The sequence below is a fragment of the Ornithorhynchus anatinus genome, chromosome X1, assembly GCF_004115215.2.
Source record: "Ornithorhynchus anatinus isolate Pmale09 chromosome X1, mOrnAna1.pri.v4, whole genome shotgun sequence".
In the NCBI taxonomy this organism is placed as follows: domain Eukaryota; kingdom Metazoa; phylum Chordata; class Mammalia; order Monotremata; family Ornithorhynchidae; genus Ornithorhynchus; species Ornithorhynchus anatinus.
The window spans coordinates 82,382,020-82,405,091 of NC_041749.1; the positions used below are offsets into that span (position 1 = coordinate 82,382,020).

General features: G+C 44.1%; 1 protein-coding gene across 2 annotated transcripts in view; it reads right to left on the bottom strand.

The window, feature by feature from the left end:
• SMPD3 (sphingomyelin phosphodiesterase 3) overlaps positions 1–5,593 on the bottom strand; it is a 170,345-nt gene extending 164,752 nt beyond the window's left edge. For both annotated transcript variants that reach the window (XM_039910136.1, XM_029050603.2), the window contains exon 1: positions 5,524–5,593. The gene's annotated coding sequence lies outside the window, so the exon portion shown is untranslated. The remainder of the gene's footprint in view (positions 1–5,523) is intronic.
• Positions 5,594–23,072: the final 17,479 nt, after the last annotated feature.

The following is a 23,072-nucleotide window of genomic DNA, read 5'->3' on the forward strand; positions in this document are numbered from 1 at the left end:
GGAAAATTTCAGGTTAATTTTCCAAGTATTTTTTTCCACAGATCCTTTGCCTTGAAAGGGCTGGTTCTGCCAGTGCCAGAGATACAGGTGCACATCAGTAAAGCTGGCAGCAACTAGGCCACTCAGCCCACTATGACTGGCCCCTCCAGGCTGTTCCTGGTGTGGCTGGATGATTGGTTTCCGGGAAGAATACCAGAAACTCCCAGCAATGGCTTGAAGAAGGCTATGGTGGGGAGGGTAGAGGCAGCAGGAGCAGTAAGGGTTGCTGTTGTCGTCGAAGAAGAGGAAAAGACTCCGTAGTTTCTCCTTTTCTTCTCCTCCTCACCATTGGGTCCCCTCATAGAACTCCATCTGAAAGCAAGAGCCTAATGGAGCCTGCCCTAGGACATTCAGGTGGCCGGTCAGAACCTCAACACACGTGACCGTCCCCCCTTCCCCCTCAAACTGAGATGGATGGTCACCTTAGACTTGAATCTGCAGCTCTCTTAGGAATGCTCAGCCTTGAACGGCACAAGTGAAGGGACTTCCAAAAGGACAAAAGTCAACACAGTGAGTGGCATCGACCCAAACTGTGAAATTTCATGAAGATGTTCCCTGCTCATAAATCCAGGCAGGCCTAGGGCAGCTAGTTTCGTTAGATTAATACAATCATCACTGACTCGTGCCAATAAAACTTCTAATGCTCCTCAGGCAATGCTTTCCAAAGACAGGGCATGACCTGATAGTTAATTATTATTTCAGCCTCACTAAAATGAAAAATCGGGAAATGGCATCTGCACTGCTGATTTAATCAGTATTGTTGAGAAAAAAATATTCACACTTTTATCAGTTAAATTAACCTTTGAAAATATTCTCAGTATCCATGACTCAAACTTTCATCTATTAGAATTAACCCAAGAACTCATATTTTTCTATGTAATCTGTTTTTTGGAACTTAAATAGAAAGACACCTAAATTAATTCAGATAGAAATTTACAGGTGTTATATAGCTGTACATTTTCTCTTCCTTTGCACAGATACAACCCTGTTCTTAAAATTTAAAGGTTTATAGACACTTTCATGGCTGGGAAACAATTCCTAATTTGATGTATCCAGCAAAGGTAACATACAAAGACCTCGGTTGAATTTCTATCTTTAAAAAAGTGCTGTTGTAGACTGTAAACTCATTGTGGGCAGGGAATATGTCAATCTGTTGTTGTATTTTACTCTCTCACACAGTAAGGACTCAATAAATACAAATGAATGAATGAAATCAGAAACATAACTTCCTAGGTGAGGTTGAATTGAAGAATTAAAAGTGTCCCAGAGACTGGGCTGAACTAGTTCCTCAGAGTAAGCTGGGGAAATTTTCATGTTGTCAGGCCATTCAATGAGTCTTCAAAGGGGAACAGGCAGGTAGTAGGGAGAAATTTTGAGGGAAGGTGTTATAGGGGAACTAGACGTGCTTCTTTTCCACTTACCGGCCAGATACTCGGGCCCGTCACCCAATCTCTTGAACTCTAATATCTACTGCCCTCAATACTAATGCTTAAATCCTGAGGTGGATGCTTTCTGTGGGTGGGTTTAAGGAGAAGCCGGGGGCCAGAGCCAGGTATTTCTGTACTCACGTTAGAGTTTCATAAAAATCAGGTTTCCTAAACTCTCACTCAGATGCCATCACTACTATTATGCTACTAGCTTCTCTTCTTTTACAAAAACAAGATTGATAAAGTCACATAATTTCACCGTTAGGAGTACTGAGAGCACTTGTCTCTCTTTTCTTTCTTTTTTTCTCCCTCTCTCATTCTCTCTTTTTCTCTCTCTCTTTTCTCTTACTCTCTCTCTCTCCTTTTGCCCTCCTATCTCCCTATTCTTCAGGGGTGGAAGAACATTTAGCACTGTACTAAGTGCTGGGGTGGATATAAGGTTGGACACAGTCCAAGTCCCACATGGGGCTCACAGACTTAATCCCCAGTTTACAGATGAGGTAACTGAAGCACGGAGAAGTGAAATGACTTGCCCAAGGTCACACAGCAGAGAAGTGGCAGAGCCAGGCTTAGAACCCAGGTCCTCTGACTCCCAGGCCTGTGTTTTTTCCACTAGACCATGCTGCTTCCCAAATTCATTGGAGAAAGCACCCTGGAGCAGTTGGATTTTCCAGAAGGTTTTGAAGATGGGGAGAGCTGTGGTCTGCCATATTTGAAGTTTAGCTTGGGAAGAGCAAAAGGGTGGGCTGGGGCATAGCCTTTAAGAATATTAATAAGTAAGAGGAAGGAAGTTGGTGAAGTACCTTGAAGCCAATGGGCTGGAGTTTCTGCTTAAGGAAGAGAGAAATGGGTAGTAACTGAAAGTAGGTTCTGCTACTCCTTCTCTTCTTTGATCTGCTTTTGTTTTTCCAGCTTCCTCCATAATTTATCTTTCTCATCCTGTCTCCCCAGGGTTGTCATCCCACAAGCCCTTCTGTGTCACCCTGACTTATTCCCTTTGCTCTTCCCCACAGCACTTATGTATATATCTGTAATTTTCTTTATATTGAGGTCTCTTTTATATTGATGGCTGCCCCCCCCCCCCCCCCCCCCCAGACTGTGAACTCCTTGTGAGCAGCGATTGTCACTCTTCATTGCTGTATTGTACTTTCCCAAGCACTTAGTGCTGTCCATACAATAAGCGCTTAATAAATACGATTGAATGAATGAATGAATGAATGAATGAATGAATGAATGAATGAAGCCCTGAGGATACATCAAGGCCTGAGGACCCTTTTTTTTAAAAAATAGTATTTGTTATGCACTTACTATGTGTCAGGCACTAAAATAAGCCCTGGGTTAGAAACAAGCTAATTAGGTTCGCCACAGTCCGTCCCACATGGGGTTCACAGTCTTAATCCCTAATTTACAGGTGACGTAACTGAGGTACAGAGAAGTTAAATGACTTGCCCAAGGTCATACAGCCAACAAGTGGTGAGGCCAGGATTAGATTCCCAGGCCCGTGCTCTTTCCACTCAGTCACCCCGCTTTCGGCAACAACCACTTTCTCACTTACTTTAAGGAGGATACTAGCTATAGACTCCCTAGGCCCAGAAGCTGGAGCTGTAAACTCGTTGCAGACAGGAAATGTGTCTGTTTGTTGTCATATTGTACTCTCCCGTGTGCTTAATACAGTGATCTGCTCACATTAAGTGCTCAATAAATACGATCGACTGATTGACTTCTCCCTTTAGGATACTGCAGGACCCAAGCTTCTTCCCTCGCCCGTTTCCTCAAACTTCCCTTTCTCAGCTCCCACTAAACCCAGATGTGGTATCTATGGAGTAGACTCCCCATGCTGTTACTGGAACGAGCTGAATGATGAGTTGTCTGGGAAACACCCAGGCCCTATCTTCCAGGGCTCTAGCTAGGAGCGAGAGGACTCCTAAATCTACTCTCCAAATTACTGGAGCTAGAGAAACTGACTCGAAGTCAACTGGGCGAGAGTGAGGTCATGGAGCTAAAAAAAATCTACTTTCCAGTGTTTAGATCTCTCCGCCCAGGAGAATTAGAGGAGCCCTTTCCATAGACAAAGACCCTGGTTTCCACAGAGAAAAGCACTTAAATGGCAGAGAGCAAGCTCATCAGACACATTGCGCCCTTCCCTGTGGGCCAATTCAAGCCTGCTTACAATTTGTGGTGAGCCTTTATCTTACCCACACGCTTATTTATTCAATCGATCAATCACATTTACTGACCCTTACTGTGTGCAGAGCACTACACCAAGCACTTGGGAGAGTGCAGTATTTTCTATCATCATTGTACAGCAAGGCCTGCATTTTGCTTTAGGAAATCCTCTTGCACATAAATGTGTGATACATAGTATGCCGAGTCAGGGTTTAAACAAGCAGGTATATAACAAAAGCTTAGCACAGAGGTGAGGATCTGGAAACTTAGAGAAGGGGGTAACTTCTTTTGATCGCAACTAAGAATCTAGAGAAGAGTTCTTAACAGTCACTCCAGCCTTGTTGCAAATATATCCAGTGGACTAGAAAATTGCTACTTTTTCTTGGCTACTCAGCTGTAACCTTGATGAGTTACTTTGGTTTGGTTTTGCTTCCTTTTGTTTTGTTTTTTAAAACAGATTTAATCCAATCTAATATGCATATAAATCCATCTGGGAAAACATAAACCTAATTCAGTTTTGCCTTCCTTTCTTCTAATTTTCTGAGAGAAGAATAACATAGCTAGGCAAAAACCTTGGGTACAAATGAAATCTCTTCTAAAAATTCTTCCCTCCCAGTTTGCCTCCATTGCTTCTCTCCCCTAGCCGCTCTCCTGCCTCTTCACCTCCTGCTCTAGACAAATGGATAAAATGTGAGGCCAAATATTCATTGGTGTGCTGAGCAGCAGAGGTTAAATGAATTGAATTGGATGGGTTCTTCACTGGCAAAGATTTCCTGAGAGTGAATTTGGGTCTGTGACAACAGCAGAATGACACTATGCACCGCAGGGCAGAACTGAAGCAGGCAACCTTTTGTGTTCAGGCTTGTGGTCCTCCCTCAAGCAGATCCTCCAGTGAAACTGGACTGAACGGACCAGAAGTTCCTGGCCAGTCCACTCCAATCTCCCCTGCTCAAGTCCCAGCCTGACCAACCTTGTACTTGGCTCCAGCCTCTGACGAGGAGCAAAAGGGCTTGGAGCGAACTAGGGCCAAACCAGAAGCTGAGCTGCACTCATATTTGGGGTGGGAGGGTGGGAGAACATATCGCACATATCCAGCCGGCCCTGGGACTCCTGGGAGGTATAGTCCCTTATACTGTGAGCCCCGTGTGGGACAAGAACTGTGCCTTGGGCCTATTCCTGAATAAGTGCACTGCTTGGCCCATAGAAGGTGCTTACTGATGTTATTATTATTATTATTATTATTCTTAGTCCTAGCAGTCCAAGGAAATACCATACAAATGAGGAACTACCCCCATCACAGCTCAAACCTCCTGAAAGCCCAGTGAAGGGCTCAGTGAGCCCATCTGAAGCAGCATGGCCTAGTGGAGAGAGCACTGGCCTGGGAGTCAGAAGGTCCTAGGTTCTAATCCTGGCCCTGCCACTTGTCTGCTGTGTGACCTCAGGCAAATCATTTCACTTCTGTGCTTCAGTTACCCTCTCTATAAAATGGGGATTAAGATTGTGAGCCCCATGTGGTACACAGACTTTGCCCACTTGCTTGTATCCACCCCAGCGCTTAGTACAATGCCTGGAATATAGCTAGCATTTAACAAATACCAAAATTATGATTATAGTAATTAAACTGGGCTTTGATTTGGAGCTAGCCTAACTCTGCCTCTTAAATTTGCGATCTGCAGGAGCCACAGACATAGTTCAGCCAGTGTGGAGCTTGACTTTGTGGTAAATGAAACTGCAGGTATTGTCCCAATCCCATTAAACTGATGATCTTGTCAGGAAATGTTTCTGTGATTGTCAAGAAGAAGCTGAAGTGTAAATTCACAAGGCATCTACAGAAAGTCAGTTATTTACACTTTTTGTGCTAGACCACTGTTCTAAAGGACAAGCATCTTACCTGAAGAAGAATGCTTAGGCTGCTGTAGTCTCTGCCGTCCTTTCTCCTTCAGCACTGAACTGTTTATCTGAAACGAGATGAATCCTGTTTAAAGTTATGAGTGAAAAAATCAGTAAAATAATTCAGTTGATTTTTCCACTACAGCAAGTGATTAACTTTCCAGTCAATATCAGTTTGGCTGTGGGAGTTTTTAGTGCAAGTCAGAGGACTGGATTCTAGTCCCTGACTCCCTCTGGCTTCTCTAATTCAGTTCACCTAACTGTAAAATGGGTGTATTAATCAGGGTCAGTTTTCTTCCAAAGAGAGTAAAAAAAAAAATTCAGAGTGATTTACTTACTTGATCACACAAACTCTAACATTCTTCTATTCACGTACTAATCGCTACACCCTCAGGGCACTTCACGGAAGAAAAAGTGAAAAGCGGAGGAACCGAGGGTGTAAAGCAGAAAGCCGGTTGATAATGTCACCATTTGAGAAGCTTCTATAACTAGCCCAAATCTCTTCCATGTTTTTTTTTGCACTTGTTTCTTTTCACACAACCTTGTAGAGCTTTTCAAATACATATTGGAGTTAGAGATCCGATTCACTTTACACTGAAATTTTCCATTATTTGACAAGATTTGGGAGTAAGTAAGGGAGCTCCCCATTTCTAGTTTAAATAACCACATACTGTGTTACTCAGACATCTTACTCGAAATTGCTCAGAAACACTCTCCAGGCTAGACTTAAAATACATTAAGCCAGAAAGTCCCAGAGGGTTGGTGTCTGCATGATTCTTCACTAGAAAATTGACCATTACCTCCACTGGCTTTACCAATATCTTATAACAACCCTTCACTCTCGCCTCCCCAATAGCAAAAATTTATTCTGTTCAAAACAGAGTTTAATGGCTAGAAAATAGCATTTTGTGGAGGTGTTTCCCTTAAAGGAATATGCTCAGTCTTTTGGGTCTTGAAATTTCAAGTTCTTTCTTTTCTGAAAGGAATAGGAAATTTTCTAGGTCAGGGATTCCATCAAAGTCTAACTGGCTTGGAAAAATGTCCCCTTCCCACCCATTCACATACTACAAGACTTTTTTAATCTATAAAATTCTACCAAACTGCATAGTAGAAATGAGCGAGAGTCAATCCAACGGTACATTCGTCAGTCCGAACAGAAGCTTAGTCAATTAATAAATCTGTTCTCACCTCATTAAAACATACTATTGCCATGATTAAAAAAACCCCAAAAACAAACCCTCTCCCCAAACCCCCATCCTTTTACAAAATCCGTAGGAAAAGGGTAAGAAATAATAACCTTTTATCTCCAGAGATGGAGTTTGGATCCATTTGTCTGTTACTCTTCTGTTCTGTTGATGGAGCTGGACGGTTGAGGCAGGCACTTGCTTAAATAGGGGATAAACTTGGCAAGAGCCTGCCATTCACTGCTCTGAGGTTGTTGTAACTCCCCTGAAGGGACCTCTACACAGTTGGCCATTTACATAGCACAAGAGGGCAGTGTCTTAAAAGCAAACAGAGGCCCAGACCCCAGAGTCAGTTTGGTTTGTTCCATTCCATGCCTTAAAAGAAGTACATTCCACTGAGAAACCATATGCAAATGAAGGAGACGCTATATATAGCAAGCAGCCTGGAGAGCAAATGCTGTCGCTGCATTTTGCCAGGTTTTTGCAGACCTTATATTAGCCCCCCCACCCCACCCCCACCAATTGGGCCCCAGTGTCCTTTCTGCTAGCTGCACATATGTGGACTGGAGACGATTCCTTCAGCTCTGCACATGTTCATGGTGAACGCGCTTACAGCTTTGACTCTCACCCAGAAAGTGCTGACAAAATCTTGCTACTCGCTTTTTGTGTACATACTCAAAAGAACTAACTTGGCCCTCATCATTCACTGCACCACATAAGGTGGTAATGTGTGTGCAAAATGGAAGCGGTGTAAATTAACAGCATTGATAATCAATTCTCACTTAGCTTGAAGGCATTATAATGACAGCCCATGGAACTGGGTGTGACAAAGTCATTGTCCACCGCCCCTTTCCTGGACCAAGGGGCAACCACAGTCCCTTTGCATTGGCTCTGCTCCGGGCAATCCTGCAGATCAAAACTCATCTACCTTTCAACAGAGGAAGAATTGAACTCATGATTAAGGAGAAGAGGGAAGGGTGCAGACTCCTTCCCATCGCTTGGGAACAATTCACTGCCCAAGAGCATCAGATGACTAGATAGGATCAGAGAGTAAGAAAACCTGGAATGTTGTCAACCCAGCAGCTTCAAAGGTAATAACTGGCCACATCCCACCTTTGCTGGACACAAGAGGAGAGTGGACAACATCAGGACAAACAGCTGCCATTTGGTGAGCCGAAATGGGGAGACCGTTAATGGGGAGGAGAGAGGAGATGTTTTAAAGACAACAGGAAGCAAAATGTCAAATGATGTGTCATAATCGTGGACAGCTGGGGGACATCAACAGAGGATAGACCAGTCTGGCATATAACTATTAGAAATGGGGTGGCTCTCTTAGAACAGATGCTTTGAGAAGACCACAGCACAAATGGAGAGAAATGAGAACTGTGGATTACAAGTCCGACGGAGCGGCAAGAGCTAATCTTTAGGTGCACCCGATGTATGAGGAATTGTTGACCTCATATTGGTTTTCTCACCCACACACACTCTGATAAAATCCCATCACCAATAGTGTGATCTATGATTCAAGACAAGTTAATCAGGTCGGTCAGAGACCCAGTCCCACATGCTGCCCACAGTCTAAGGAGGAGGAAGAACAGGTATTGAATCATCCCCCCTCCCTTCTTCCCTTCCTAACTGCCATGTTCAACTGTTCACCCTCCAACAGCTTCTTCCCCACTGCTTTCAAACGTGCCTATGTCTCCCCTAGCTCAAAAAAACCCCTCCTATGACCCCACGGCTCCCTCCAGTTACTGACCCATTTCCCTCCTACCATTCCTCTCCAAACTCCTCGAGTTAGTTTTCTACACCTGCTGTCTCAAATTCCTCTCCTCCAATTCTTTCCTTGACCCCCTCCCGTCTGGCTTCCGTCCCCTTCACTCTACAGAAACTGCCCTCTCAAAGGTCACAAATGATCTCCTTCTTGACAAATCCAACAGCCTTTACTCCGTCCTAATTCTCCTTGACCTTTCAGATGCCTTGGGACCAACCCCTCCTCCTGAAAACGTTATCCAATCTCGGCTTCACTGACACTGTCCTCCCCTGCTGGTTCTCCTCCTGTGTCTCTGGTTGCTCATTCTCAGTCTCTTTCATGGGCTCCTCCTCTACCTCCCACCCCCTAACTGTGGGTGTTCCTCAAGGTTCAGTTCTGGGATCACTTCTATCCTCCATCTGCACCCACTCCCTTGGAGAACTCATTTGCTCACATGGCTTCAACTACCACCTCCATGCAGATGATTCCCAAATCTACATCTCTGTCGCCTCACATTTCCTCCTGTCTACTTGGATGTCCTGCCATCACCTCAAACTGCATGTGTCAAAAACGGAACTCCTTATCTTCCCACCCAAACTCTGACTTTCCTATCACTTGTCCAGACTTGCTCCCTTTATTCGCCCCTCCTGCCCCAAGCCTCACAGCACTTACATTCATATCCATAATTTATTCATTTATATTAATGGTTTGTCTCCTCCACTAGACTGTAAGTCCATTGTGGGCAGGGACTATGTCTGTTATGTTACGCTGTACTCTCCCAAGTGCTTAGTATGGTGACCTGCACACAGTTGACTGATTGATTGGAATTGGTCTCCATAACAATGATTTAGGAGACACCTCAACCATCGCCCCTGCCCTCCTCCCTTCCTTAACTTCTATTTTTAACCACTCAATCTCCAATGGCTCCTTCCCCGCTGCCTTCAAACATGCCCACGTCTCCCCCATCCTAAAAAAAACCCGCTCTTGACCCCACTTCCCCCTCCAGTTATCTCCCTATCTCCCTAATACCCTTCCTTTCCAAAATCCTAGAACGAGTCGTCTACAATCGATGCTTAGAATTCCTTAACTCCCATTCTCTCCTGGACTCCCTCCAATCTGGCTTCCGTCCCCTCCACTCTACTGAGACTGCTCTCTCTAAGGACACCCATGACCTCCTTCTTGCCAAATCCAATGGCTCCTACTCCATTCTGATCCTCCTTGACCTCTCAGCTGCCTTTGACACTGTCGACCATCCCCTCCTCCTCTATACCTTATCTCACCTTGGCTTCACGGACTCCGTCCTCTCCTGGTTCTCCTCTTACCTCTCTGGCCGGTCATTCTCGGTCTCCTTCGCTGGCGCCTCCTCCCCTCCCATCCTTTAACTGTTGGAGTTCCTCAAGGGTCAGTTCTTGGCTCTCTTCTGTTCTCCATTTACACTCACTCCCTCGGTGAACTCATTCGATCTCACGGCTTTGACTACCATCTCTATGCAGATGACATGCAGATCTACATCTCCGCCCCTGTCCTCTCCCCCTCCCTTCAGGCTCACATCTCCTCCTGCCTCCAGGACGTCTCCACCTGGATGTCTGCCCGCCACCTAAAACTCAACATGAGCAAGACTGAGCTCCTCATCTTCCCTCCCAAACCCGGTCCTCTCCCCGACTTCTCTATCACCGTGGATGGCACGACCATCCTTCCCGTCTCTCAGGCCCGCAATCTCGGTGTCATCCTTGACTCGTCTCTCTCGTTCACCCCACACATCCTATCCATTACCAAGACCTGCCGGTTTCACCTCTACAATATCGCCAAGATCTGCCCTTTCCTCTCCACCCAAACGGCTACCTTACTGCTACGGGCTCTCGTTATATCCCGGCTAGACTACTGTGTCAGCCTTCTCTCTGACCTCCCTTCCTCCTCTCTCGCCCCGCTCCGGTCTATTCTTCACTCCGCTGCCCGGCTCATCTTCCTGCAGAAATGATCTGGGCATGTCACTCCCCTTCTTAAACAACTCCAGTGGTTGCCTATCAACCTCCGCTCCAAACAAAAACTCCTCACTCTAGGCTTCAAGGCTCTACATCACCTTGCCCCTTCCTACCTCCCCTCCCTTCTCTCTTTCTACTGCCCACCCCGCACGCTCCGCTCCTCTGCCGCCCACCTCCTCACCGTCCCTCGGTCTCGCCTATCCCGCCGTCGACCCCTGGGCCACGTCCTCCCGCGGTCCTGGAACGCCCTCCCTCCTCACCTCCGCCAAACTGATTCTCTTCCCCTCTTCAAAACCTTACTTAAAACTCACCTCCTCCAAGAGGCCTTCCCAGACTGAGCTCCTCTTCTCCCTCTACTCCCTCTGCCACCCCCCCCTTTACCTCTCTGCAGCTAAACCCTCTTTTTCCCCTTTTCCCTCTGCTCCTCCACCTCTCCCTTCCCATCCCCACAGCACTGTACTCGTCTGCTCGACTGTATATATTTCCATTACCCTATTTATTTTGTTAATGAATTGTACATTGCCTTGATTCTATTTAGTTGCCATTGTTTTTACGAGATGTTCTTCCCCTTGACTCTATTTATTGCCATTGTTCTTGTCTGTCCGTCTCCCCCGATTAGACTGTAAGCCCATCAAACGGCAGGGACTGTCTCTATCTGTTGCCGACTTGTTCATTCCAAGCACTTAGTACAGTGCTCTGCACATAGTAAGCGCTCAATAAATACTATTGAATGAATTTCTTAGTTTGCATTTAAGCTTGCTATAGATCCAAGAAGAGACAGTGAAATAATGGTGATTCCACTGTGTCCCTCCTTGCAGACAGGCAGATCGCTTAGGGGAGCAAAGATCTCACTTTCTGCGTCATTGAGGAAGGCAGCTTCTTCTTTAATCCCATATGCTCTCTACTTCCATGCCTAGAGTAAACAGGTAGCCCGGAGAAAATAAAACAATATGCATCAGATGTGAGCTTGTTGTGGGCGGGGAATGTCTACCAACTCTGTTATTCTGTATGCTCCCAAGAGCTTAGTACAGTGCTCTGCACACGGTAAGCTCTCAATAAATACAATCGATTGATTGAGTTAAGGCAATATGACAGCAGACAAGATAAGATGACAGTACGCAAGGTGCTGAAATGTGGGGCAAAAATGCTAAGAGCAGTCTGGAATGCAAGTCCAGAAGGTTGCCCCCAGTTCTCTAATAATATTAATAATAATAATGATGGTACTTATTAACACTGTGCCAAGCATTATTCTAAGTGCTGGGGTATATACAAGTTAATCAGGTTGGACAAAGTCCCTATCCCACATAATAATAATAATAATGTTGGTATTTGTTAAGCGCTTACTATGTGCAGAGCACTGTTCTAAGCGCTGGGGTAAACACAGGGGAATCAGGTTGTCCCACGTGGGGCTCACAGTCTTAATCCCCATTTTACAGATGAGGGAACTGAGGCACAGAGAAGTTAAGTGACTTGCCCACAGTCACACAGCTGACAAGTGGCAGAGCTGGGAGCTCACAGTCTTAATCCCCATTTTACAGAGGAGGTAACTGAAACCCAGAGAAGTTAAGTGACTCACCCAAGGTTACACAGTCGACATGGGGCATTAGAACTCAGGTCCTTCTGACTCCCAGGCCCGTGCTCTATTCACTAAGCCATATTGTGGAGAGTGAATTTTTGCAGAATTCCCATGTTGAGGAAAATTCATGCTTTAGTACTCATCCTGATGCTGAACACACACACACACACACACACACACACACACACTCACAAACACACAAATCATTTCTTCTGACCCCTCGTGGCGCTGTATCCAAACAGGCTCACACTGTCGGAAGAACGTTCCCTAATTCCCAGACAGCGCCGTAGCCAAAACATGTAGTAGAAACACGTGTTCTGGCAGAACTGAGCGTATGTCCATTTCAGCCAGCTCTGCTGCTTACAAAGACCATGATAACAGAACACCCCACACTAAAGAAGCTAGGGTCTGACTGCTCTTGCTATACTGTGAAAAGGACTTTTCATAGAACATATTCAGCTGGTCTGTTGCCCTATTTCTGGACAGCCAACAACAACAAGCCATGAAGAAACCACAGAAGCTTAAATTCAAGCAACACATTTTGGGGAAACACTTATATTGCTCCTGGCTCCTGCTGAGCCTAGCTACGGGCATTGATGGGAGGTATTTGAGTTAAACACTTCCCAAGTGTTTGGGGGATGCTTTTCAAATATTTCAATGGTTCATAATTGTTCATTTTTAACCTGAGAAATTGGGGCACAGTGATGACACGATCAAGATGGTTCTCATCGATGGGGAGGGTAGAAATAAGGGTTGTTTCTACACAAATGGGAAAGATGACACTTGGAGAGAGATGCAAGGGCCATCCATCACCAAGTCTGGTTTACTCAGTAGACAGAAGAGGTAGCTGGCTCCAGGACCACCCCACTTGAGGAGACTCCACAGATGTCTGGGGGACTCAACCCCCCTTTCATCTGCAAGCTCCCCCTCTAGCCTGTAAAGCTCTTTGTGGGCAGGGATCATACCTACCTACACTACTGTATTGTATAGTGCAATTTTTAAAAAATGAAAAAATGGGGATTAAGAGTGTGAGCCCATTGTAGGATAGGGATTGTGTCCAACCTGATTAACTTTATCTACCCCAGTGCTTAGAACAGTGCTTGGCACATAGTAAATGGTTAATAAGTACCATAGTTATCATTATGATTACTCTCCCAAGTTCTTAGTACAGTGCTCTGCACAAAGTAAGCACTCAGTGAATATCATTGATTGAGGAGTCTGCTGTAGTTCCTGGAGGGACTCATGACTTTCAGTTGGGTCTCACAAGGTTATCTTGACATTACAACCCCTCCCCCCGGTATCATTGAGGAGCTAAAGATGACCCCTGAAGTGTTGGGAGGGGAAGTGCACACTCAAAGGCAACGAAGGGAAGGGAAGATGGTGTCAACTTTAGCTTAGGGAACCCCACAAGTTTCCTCTGCCCAAGGCCCACCAGATCCTTAATCTGGTCCTAGGTATCACTACTAGCAAATACAGTTTTAAGGACTTCAAATTCCTTCTGAGAAATTAAAAGGCATAAAACAACAATTCACATTTATCCATTCTTTGGATTTTTGTCCCTCTTTGCTCTTGGTGGGATTTTCTTTGCATTTTCTTTGGATTTTTTCCCTCTTGATACCTCTAAAATAATCTAAGGCAGCAAAAATCCAATATGACACGCTTATATCTATTTTATTCTGGTTATTGGGTTAAGGGAAGAATTGAAATAAATATTCTTTTAGCATGAGGAATTTTTTGTCTTTTACTTCCTTTCTACCAATGTGATATTCATTTTGTCTGCTACCAAGATGGATGATGATGATGGTATTTGTTAAGCACTTACTATGTGCCAAGCACTGTTCTAAGCACTGGGGTAGATACAAGGTAATCAGGTTGTCTCACGTGGGACTCAGTCTTAATCCCCATTTTACAGATGGGGTAACTGAGGCACAGAGAAGTTGAGTGACTTGCCCAAAACCACACAGCTGATAAGTGGCGGAGCCGGGATTAAAACCCACGACCTCCGACTCCTAAGCCCGGGCTCTTTCCTCTAAGCCACGCCGTTCCTATAAGAATGGAACTATCCTTGCCTTGGGGTGTGGAGTTGATGTATGTTGGGTCAAAGACTCCTGAAAGTGACTGCTGATCTCGGAAAGTTGTCGAAGGACCCAACAAAGCAGCATGGCTTCTCAGTTTTAGCCTGGTTTCCTTTGCCTGTGTATTCTCCCCAGAGTTTCGGATGGCATTTCACACATTTTAAATGCTTCATCTCATGATTGCTTGATAAAGCTTATCAGAACACCAGGAACATTCTCTGGGCACCCTCTAGTTATCATCCCCTCTCCCGTCTTACCATTTTTGTCCTAATTTCTCCAATGGGGTGCCTACACTTATTGCATACACTCGTCTCCTCCAAATCTCTTGACCCTCTCCAGTCCAGCTTCCATCCTCTTCACTTCACTGACACTGCTCTCTCCAAGGCCAGTCAGTTCATTGTATTTATTGAGCGCTTACTGTGGGCAGAGTGCTTAGGAGAGTACAATATAACAATAAACAGAAACATTCCCTGCCCACAGCGAGCTTACAGCCCAGAGGACTGTAAGGTCACCAGTGCCAACCCTAAGAGAATCTATTCTATCCTAATCCTCCCTCTACTTCTATTCTAATCCTCCCTTCTCCCGGAGACACTGTCAGACCTCGCTTTCACTGACACAGGTCTTTCCCGGTTTTTCCTCTCTGGCAGATCCTTCTGTCTCCTCGGCCAGCTCTTCCCCTGCCTCCCACCACCTAACTGTGGGTTTCTTGTGAAATTCTGTTCTACGTCTCCTTACTCTACACTCTCTCCCCTGGGGAGCTCATCCACTCCCAAGGTTTCAACTACCACCTCACTGGCCCCAGCCTAGCTCTTTCTCGGAAACCTCACATCACCTCCTGTCTCCAGGACAGCTCTATGTGGATATCCTCGTGCTTAATACCTCCAAAACTGAACTTCTCAAATTCCCTCCCCAGTCCTCTCTGCCACGGCACTTTCCCATCACAGTCGACATTATCATCATCATTCTCATTTCTCAAACCCATAACCTTGGCGTTTTCCTTGACTCCCCATCTCTCTCGACTCCCATATTCAGACTACACCCTAGAGACTTGCATTCTTCCTGGTTCTCCCTTGATTCTATTTATTGTTATTGTTTTTGTCTGTCTGTCTCCCCCGGTTAGACTGTAAGCCCGTCAATGGGCAGGGACTGGCTCTATCTGTTGCCGATTTGTACATTCCAAGCGCTTAGTACAGTGCTCTGCACATAGTAAGGGCTCAATAAATACTATTGAATGAATGAATAATGTGCCCTTGGCTTTAACCTTTCCTAATTTGCTTCCCATCTCAAAAAATGGGATAATCCTACCTGTTCTCAACCTGTCTCACAGGGACATTTTAAGTATTAACCTTAAAGCGCTGCTTAGCTTCTTAGCTTGCCTAGTTTGTTTGTGTATGGAACATTTCATCATCATCACAAAGCTGGATTCTCAGAGGGCTTATGCTACATCCTGGGAACGTTAGCTACTCCTGGAAGCTGTGTTAGCTATTTCAGCCCACTAGGGCTTCGTTAAGATTTCAGAAGTAATAATTTCATTAACGGTACCAGAACATTGCATACTGGCCCCTGGTGGGATAAAAGAAAGTATTCGGCTCCTAAGAGTAGGCAACCTGCTCCTGGGATGTAGCTAAAACATTGGAGGATTCTGACCCAAGTGCTTAGTACAGTGCTCTGCACACAGTAAGTGCTCAATATATATGATTGAATGAATGACATATTGATAAGCATTTAGTATTATTGCCACCCACCTTAGTGATGGTAATAGTAAACTACAAAATACAGTTTTTCTACTCAAATATCTCCCCAGTAATTTGCAAGGATTAATTATGAACCTTGATTTAGCAGTGTGCTGCATCATAGAAATTTTAGTGGGCTAGGAAATAGATGAAAAGGAGGTTAAATGGCTTGGCCAAACTAACACAGTGAATTCACCGGTCACTGAAATCAAAGCTGAGCCTACACATCTACATAGGCAAAGCAAAATGAAAAGTTTAGGGCAATCAGCTGCATGATTCAGGACAAAAATCTCGCTGAGTAAAAAAAAAAAAAATTAGCTCCAAATGATCTGGATGGAAGTCTACGTTAATTTATCTTTGATGACTTTACCTCATATATGCACCCTTCACATATACATACACCCAGTCCAGAATTCCTGATCTATGCATTTTAACATTACCCACTAAACAAAGTGACCCTTGATTTTTAGTTTTAGAGAACACCTCTATACTCATTTTTGCAAGTGGCCTCATTCAGTGCAGTTTGGGGATTATAAAGAAAACTGAAGTCATGTTTAAAGCCATCATATATTCACTTTACTTGCAAGGGCAAACTTTTCTGGCAAAACAAGTAATGTATAGAAGTAAATCCCCCTCTGGTTTTGTGCTTTGCAATATGGGAAAAGGTGGCTCTGACATGAAATACGGTGAAGTTATTTTATTTTACGATGTAGCAGAATTTGCTTTAATGATTTTTAACTGCATAAATTCACATAGCGAGTGGAAGTTCAATGGCCGCAGTGTTCTGCGGACCAAATATTCTTCCGAAGTCATCCATATATTGGAATTCTTCATGATGAATGAAAACTGCAAATTTCTAAATCACCAGTTTTGGAACTGTCAAGATTAGACAAATAAGAAAAGCCACTACACCAAAGAACAAGTGACAGAACTAAGTCACCAGGCACTGAATGTTCAAAGACAGCAAGAAAACCAAGGAAGCTCCAATAATATGAGAGACAGTGATCTTTTGTACAAACTTTATCGTTTCCATGGGAAAAAATAATCCATTTAAATTAAATGGATAAAGGACAAACACATGATGTGGAATTCAGTGGCGAGAAGGTGTAACAGGCAGATTGGACAAATACTCAGAAAGTCAATATTTACTGTGCAACGAACTGTACTTGATTAATTCCGCGATCTTAATCTGATATTCCTTTTGTTTTTCAATTGCTAATGAACCCTAGGTGGAATGGAGATGTAGTCCTTTTCATAGAACTTATTCAAGTGAAAATACAGATAATGAACTAATTGCATGCATCCTGGGAAATGATTTTCTCTCTTACAACTTGATTTGAGTATGGGTAGTTGTCAAAAAAAATTGTTTTTCTTAACTGGCTTATAATGTAAAATAGCTATAAAAAATGTTTGCAAAATGATAGTGAACCCTATTATCCCAGTGCCTAACCTTATTTCCTGGTAGTACATTAGACATCCAGAGAGGAGCATTAACACAGCACAGGTCTCACAGGACAAAACTTTTAAATTAAAACAGACTTGGATTTTGAACCCCATGTAGGAAAGGGACTGTGTCCAACTTGATTATTTTGTATCTAACCCAGCACATAGTACCATGCTTGGCACATAATAAGCGATTAACCAGTATGATGATGATAATAGGAATGATAATAATTGTTATTCTTATTATCATCACGATTATTAAAGTGAAAAAACACTCAAAAGAAACACTAGGACATCTCACAAGAGCTGAGAAGAGCAAGTAAAGGAAACATTAGAGAGGCAGATCTGCGAGGCACTCTTCCCTAGAAAAACATGATCACTTTGCACTAAAGCATGTTTTCAAAAACGATATAATAATAATAACGTTGGTATTTGTTAAGCGTTTACTATGTGCAGAGCACTGTTCTAAGCACTGGGGTAGATACAGGGTAATCAGGTTGTCCCACGTGAGGCTCACAGTTAATCCCCATTTTACAGATGAGGTAACTGAGGCACAGAGAAGTTAAGTGACTTGCCCACAGTCACACAGCTGACAAGTGGCAGAGCCGGGAGTCGAACCCATGACCTCTGACTCCGAAGCCCAGGCTCTTTCCACTGAGCCACGCTGCTTCATTTATGATGTGGTCATGCCCCAAAGTAGCTCAGATGTAGAATAAGGCATCCAATATCTCCCAAAGCAATGGCGTGAACAAGTAGAATACTCAACTGGGGACGGAATCCTGGGTTCAGTTCTTGGATTTTCCCCAAACTGGGAGAAAATAGAAGGTAGAGTGATTTTTGTGATGAGAGTATACTTTTAATGATAATAATAATAATGTTGGTATTTGTTAAGCACTTACGATGTGCAGAGCACTGTTCTAAGCGCTGGGGTAGATACAGGGTAAGCAGGTTGTCCCACGTGAGGCTCACAGTTAATCTCCATTTTACAGATGAGGTAACTTTTAAGAGGGGAAAGTTCCAGGGAGGCAGAAAAGGCTGTAGGAATCCATACAAGCAACATAAATCATGATATAAAAAGCGATGTGTTTAATAAGTCAGCCGGTAACTGGATTTTTAGTACCTGAAGATACACAATTGCTTCAATAACTTCCAGTAGCAGGGAGCACTCGGGGAGATGTGTGCTATGTTGGGTGTTCCTGAAAACCTCTGCCACAGAGCTGAAATGGATTCAGTTGAGGAGTCTAGAAACTTGTTTCATCAGTAAATATTAATTTCATTTCCTGAATAATGTGCAAGGTGGAAATTAAATTCAGGAATTCACTCCAAAGTTTTTCATCACCTACACCTTTTCTAAATTGAAAAGGTAGTAAAAGTGTATAATGTTGCTGAAGCAGACTTCACACTTTAATCACGAGGATTTCATCCGTATCTCAAATGAGCTCAGTTTAAAACCAAGCAACGCTGGAAACCAGATACTTATCCCAAACTGCTTTTTAAATGGAGCATAATTTTATGGTATTTGTTAAACGCTTACTACATGTCAGGCAATGTACTAAGCAATGGGGTAGATGCAAAATGGGGTAGAGAAGCAGCGTGGCTCAGTGGAAAGAGCCCGGGCTTGGGAGTCAGAGGTCATGAGTTCGAATCCCGGCTCTGCCACTTGTCAGCTGTGTGACTGAGGGCAAGTCACTTAACTTCTCTGTGCCTCAGTTACCTCATCTGTAAAATGGGGATTAACTGTGAGCCTCATGTGGGACAACCTGATTACTCTGTATCTACCCCAGAGCTTAGAACAGTGCTTGGCACATAGTAAGCGCTTAACAAATGCCAACATTATTATTATTATTAACATAGAGAAGCAGCGTGGCTCAGTGGCAAGAGCCCGGGCTTGGGAGTCAGAGGTCATGGGTTCTACTCCCAGCTCTGCCACTTGTCAGCTGTGTGACTGTGGGCAAGTCACTTCATTTCTCTGTGACTCAGTTCCCTCATCTGTAAAATGGGGATGAAGACTGTGAGCCTCACGTGGGACAATCTGATTACCCTGTATCTACCCCAGCGCTTAGAACAGTGCTCTGCACATAGTAAGCGCTTAACAAATACCAATATTATTATCATTATTATTATTATTAAGATAATCATGTCGGACCCAATCCATGTCCTATATGGGGCTCACAGCATTAATCCCCATTTTACAGATGAGGTAACTGAGGCACAGAGAAGTGAAGTGCCTTGTCCAAGGTCACCCAGCAGAGAAGTGCAGAGTCATGATTAGAACCCAGGTCCTTCTGACTCCGAGGCCTGTGTTCTATCCACTAGACCACACTGTTTCTCTTCCACTGTAACTGCACATGCGGATATAAGCCCATTAAATACACAAAGGAATTCTCTGCCACTGATATCATTTGTGCTTCCTGGCGTATAATCCATGGAGATGGCATTCCAAGATGAATGTCCACTTTGCCTGCCTTCCTTCTTTCTTTACTTTCCTCGCTCCACCAGTTTGTAAACTCCTTGAGGGCAAAAGACACGTACATTCATTCTTTCGAACTCTCCCAAACAGTATAGTTCTCTGAGCAAGGTAGGTGGTCGATCAAGCAATCAATCAGTGGTATTTATTGAGTGCTTCCTGTGTGCAGAGCACTGAGAAGCAGCATTGCTTAGTGGAAAGAACCCGGGCTTGGGAGTCAGAGGTCATGAGTTTGAATCCCGGCTCTGCCACTTGGCAGCTGTGTGACCGTGGGCAAGTCACTTAACTTCTCTGTGCCTCAGTTCCCTCATCTGAAAAATGGGGATGAAGACTGTGAGCCTCACATGGGACAACCTGATTACCCTGTATCTACCCCAGCACTTAGAACAGTGCTCTGCACATAGTAAGCACTTAACAAATACCAACATTATTATCAGTAAGCACTTGGGAGAATACGATATAACAGAGTCGGTAGATCCGTTCCCTGCCCACAGAGAGCTTACAGTCTACTCTTTTGATTGCTTTAAGGACTAGGGATGAAAGCTAATGCTAAAGAAAGGTATTTTGAGAGCTTCTGGGCAGAGCCAAAAGGTGGAAAATGAGCCCACATGCTCCATCTTTGGCAGTACGTGATGGAGCAGTCAAAAAGCAGGAGTGGCACATGTAGCTGAAATGGCTGTTAATAGACTGTATTCCCACCCTGTTCCTCAAAATCCTGAGCTTCTCCCCTATGGCCGTGGGGGAAATGCGACTCCCACAGTGACATCTCTTGTCTTGTCTTATGCTGTCAATGAGATCTCAGATGGAAGAAAAGACAAAGAATAGCCCCACAGCAGCTCCTCTAAAGGCTGTCGGACAGACTGCACTCCCTAGAGACAACACTCGTTCTTTAATACTTAGGACACTACCAGCTTTCGGGATTTCTTCATTGGAAGAATTAGTAAAATAACAGTGGCTTTTCCCATTTCTCCTTCCTCAGGTTTTCTGAACCGGAAAGAACTCCTAAGGTTTTGCTGAATAGAGTTTCACAGAAAAGAAACCAAAGAAAAGTGCATCTGAGACATTTCATAATGACCACCTCAATCGATTAATCAATAGTATTTATTATCAATAATGATAATAGTAATAAATATGGTATTTGTAAAGTGCTTACTATGAGCCGAGCACTGTTCTAAGCACTGGGGTAGACACGAGGTAATCAGTTTTCCCAGGTGGGGGTCACAGTCTTAATCCCCATTTTATGGATGAGGTAACTGAGGCCCAGAGAAGTTAAGTGGCTCGCCCAAGGTCTCGCAGCAGACAAGGGGCGGAGCCGGGATTAGAACCCACGTCCTTTGACTCCCAAACCTGTGATCTTTCCACTGAGCCACACTGCTTCAAGCTTCCTTAAGCGCTTCCTGTGTGCAGAGCACTGTACTACGCACTTGGGAAAGTACCATAGAACAGAGCTGGTAGACACATTCTCTGCCCACAACGAGCTTTCAGTTTTAGACGATAAGGTTAAAGGGAAAAGTTAGAACAGCCAGATTTCCTAGAGAGCTGTTTGGCTCAGTTGAGGGTAGAGCAATAGGAGAAATAAAGGAAATTGAGATGGGGAGCAAAAAGGAGGATCCAAAATGGTTTATCCCAAATATATTATGTGAGAGAACGACGGGGTAACACACATACGTCTGTCTCCTTCTCTCCCTCTTCTCCTTCTCTGGGTAGGAACAGAAAGGATACACTAGGGGCTCTGAGCAAGAGACAAGTTTATTGCATGAAATTAAGGGTTTTTTTGTTATACTGCCAGTTGGCCAGATGCCTAATAAAAAAATTAAGATGAAAAAGGTCTCTGTCGTTCTCATGCTTAATGCATGAACACGGGTCTGCCTTCCATAAGGTCATCTGTGTTTAAAAGAACTGGTGGGTGAGGTTGAATTCAATGACATTATTTGATTTTGGTGCTTTGTGCCAGGATTTGATCCTGTGCAATTCTATGAGAGAAGCCCTCTGGATGTGAAAGCAGCCATTTGACATGAGTAATGATTCTGTTTCGCATTTTATAGCGTATTTTCCAAGGAGCTCAAAACTCAGGTTAATACCTAACCTCATTGCATTAGAGCTGACAGCAGATGTTTCCCTCAAGACAAGGGTGAATGTTAAATTCTACTTCAACAGCTGGTTTGAGGATTGCCCAGCCAGAGAAAATGAGAAACAAACAGCAGGACCCAATAATCTGCCCACATTGCAATGGAGGAAAAGTCTAAACTTGGACCCTAGTTTTTGCCATTATGTTACAAGGCAGCTTGGAGAACCCGCTTCTCTGCACCGATATTGCATTTTTATTCAGAATCTCAGATATTTATATAGAGGGAGGATAAGCCAGCAACCCAAAAAAGTCAGAAGTCCTGTATTCTAGTACCCCCTCCCGATTGTAAACTCCTTGTGGGCAGGGAACGTGTCTACCGACTCTAATATATTGTATTCTCCCAAGCACTTACTACAGTGCTCTGCACACAGTAAGCGTTCACTTAATACCACTGTTTGATTGACAGTCCCAGGCCTTGCTGTGAGACCCTGGGCAGGTGACTTTGCCTCCTTACGTCTCAGAATTTCCATTTTTGAAATGGGATAGATTCTCGTGGCTGTTGAGAGGATTAAGGAAAAAACTGTTTTAAGGTTCTATGAAGAAGGCACTGTTCAAATAGAGAACACTGTTAAATAATCGGACCTAGCAGTCTTCTGCTCATATCGTTTGCCACTCTTCGGCCCTGATGTGGTCTCAGGGAAAATTAGCTCCCTTTATGACCAATCATGATGATCTCAGGAATTCGCCACCAGCGGGATCACCATTAACCCACAAAAGTAGGTACTTAGTCAAAAAGATGACAAACATTTTCATTCCAAGATATTTTTAGATTTTTCTGGTTCTGTCTTTAATAGCTGTATTTAGTTGTCCTTCATACTGGAAGAAGAAACCACTGAAGATGTTCACCTGTAATAATGATAATGATACTAATAACTGTGGCATTTGTTAAGCACTTACTATGTGCCAGCCTCTGTTCGTAATGATACTAACAACTGTGGCATTTGTTAAGCACTTATTATGTGCCAGCCTCTGTTCGGAGTGCTGGGGTAGATACCAGCTAATCGGGTTGGACACAGTCCCTGTCCCTTATAGGGCTAACCTTCTCACTGTGCCCCGATTTCACTTATCTCGCCACCGACCCCTTGCCCACGTCCTGCCTCTGGCCTGGCTCCCTCTTCAAATCTGACAGACGGTTACTCTCCCCGCTTTCAAAGCCTTTTTGAAGGCACATCTCCTCCAGGAGACCTAAGCCCCTGCCTTTCTTCTTCTCCC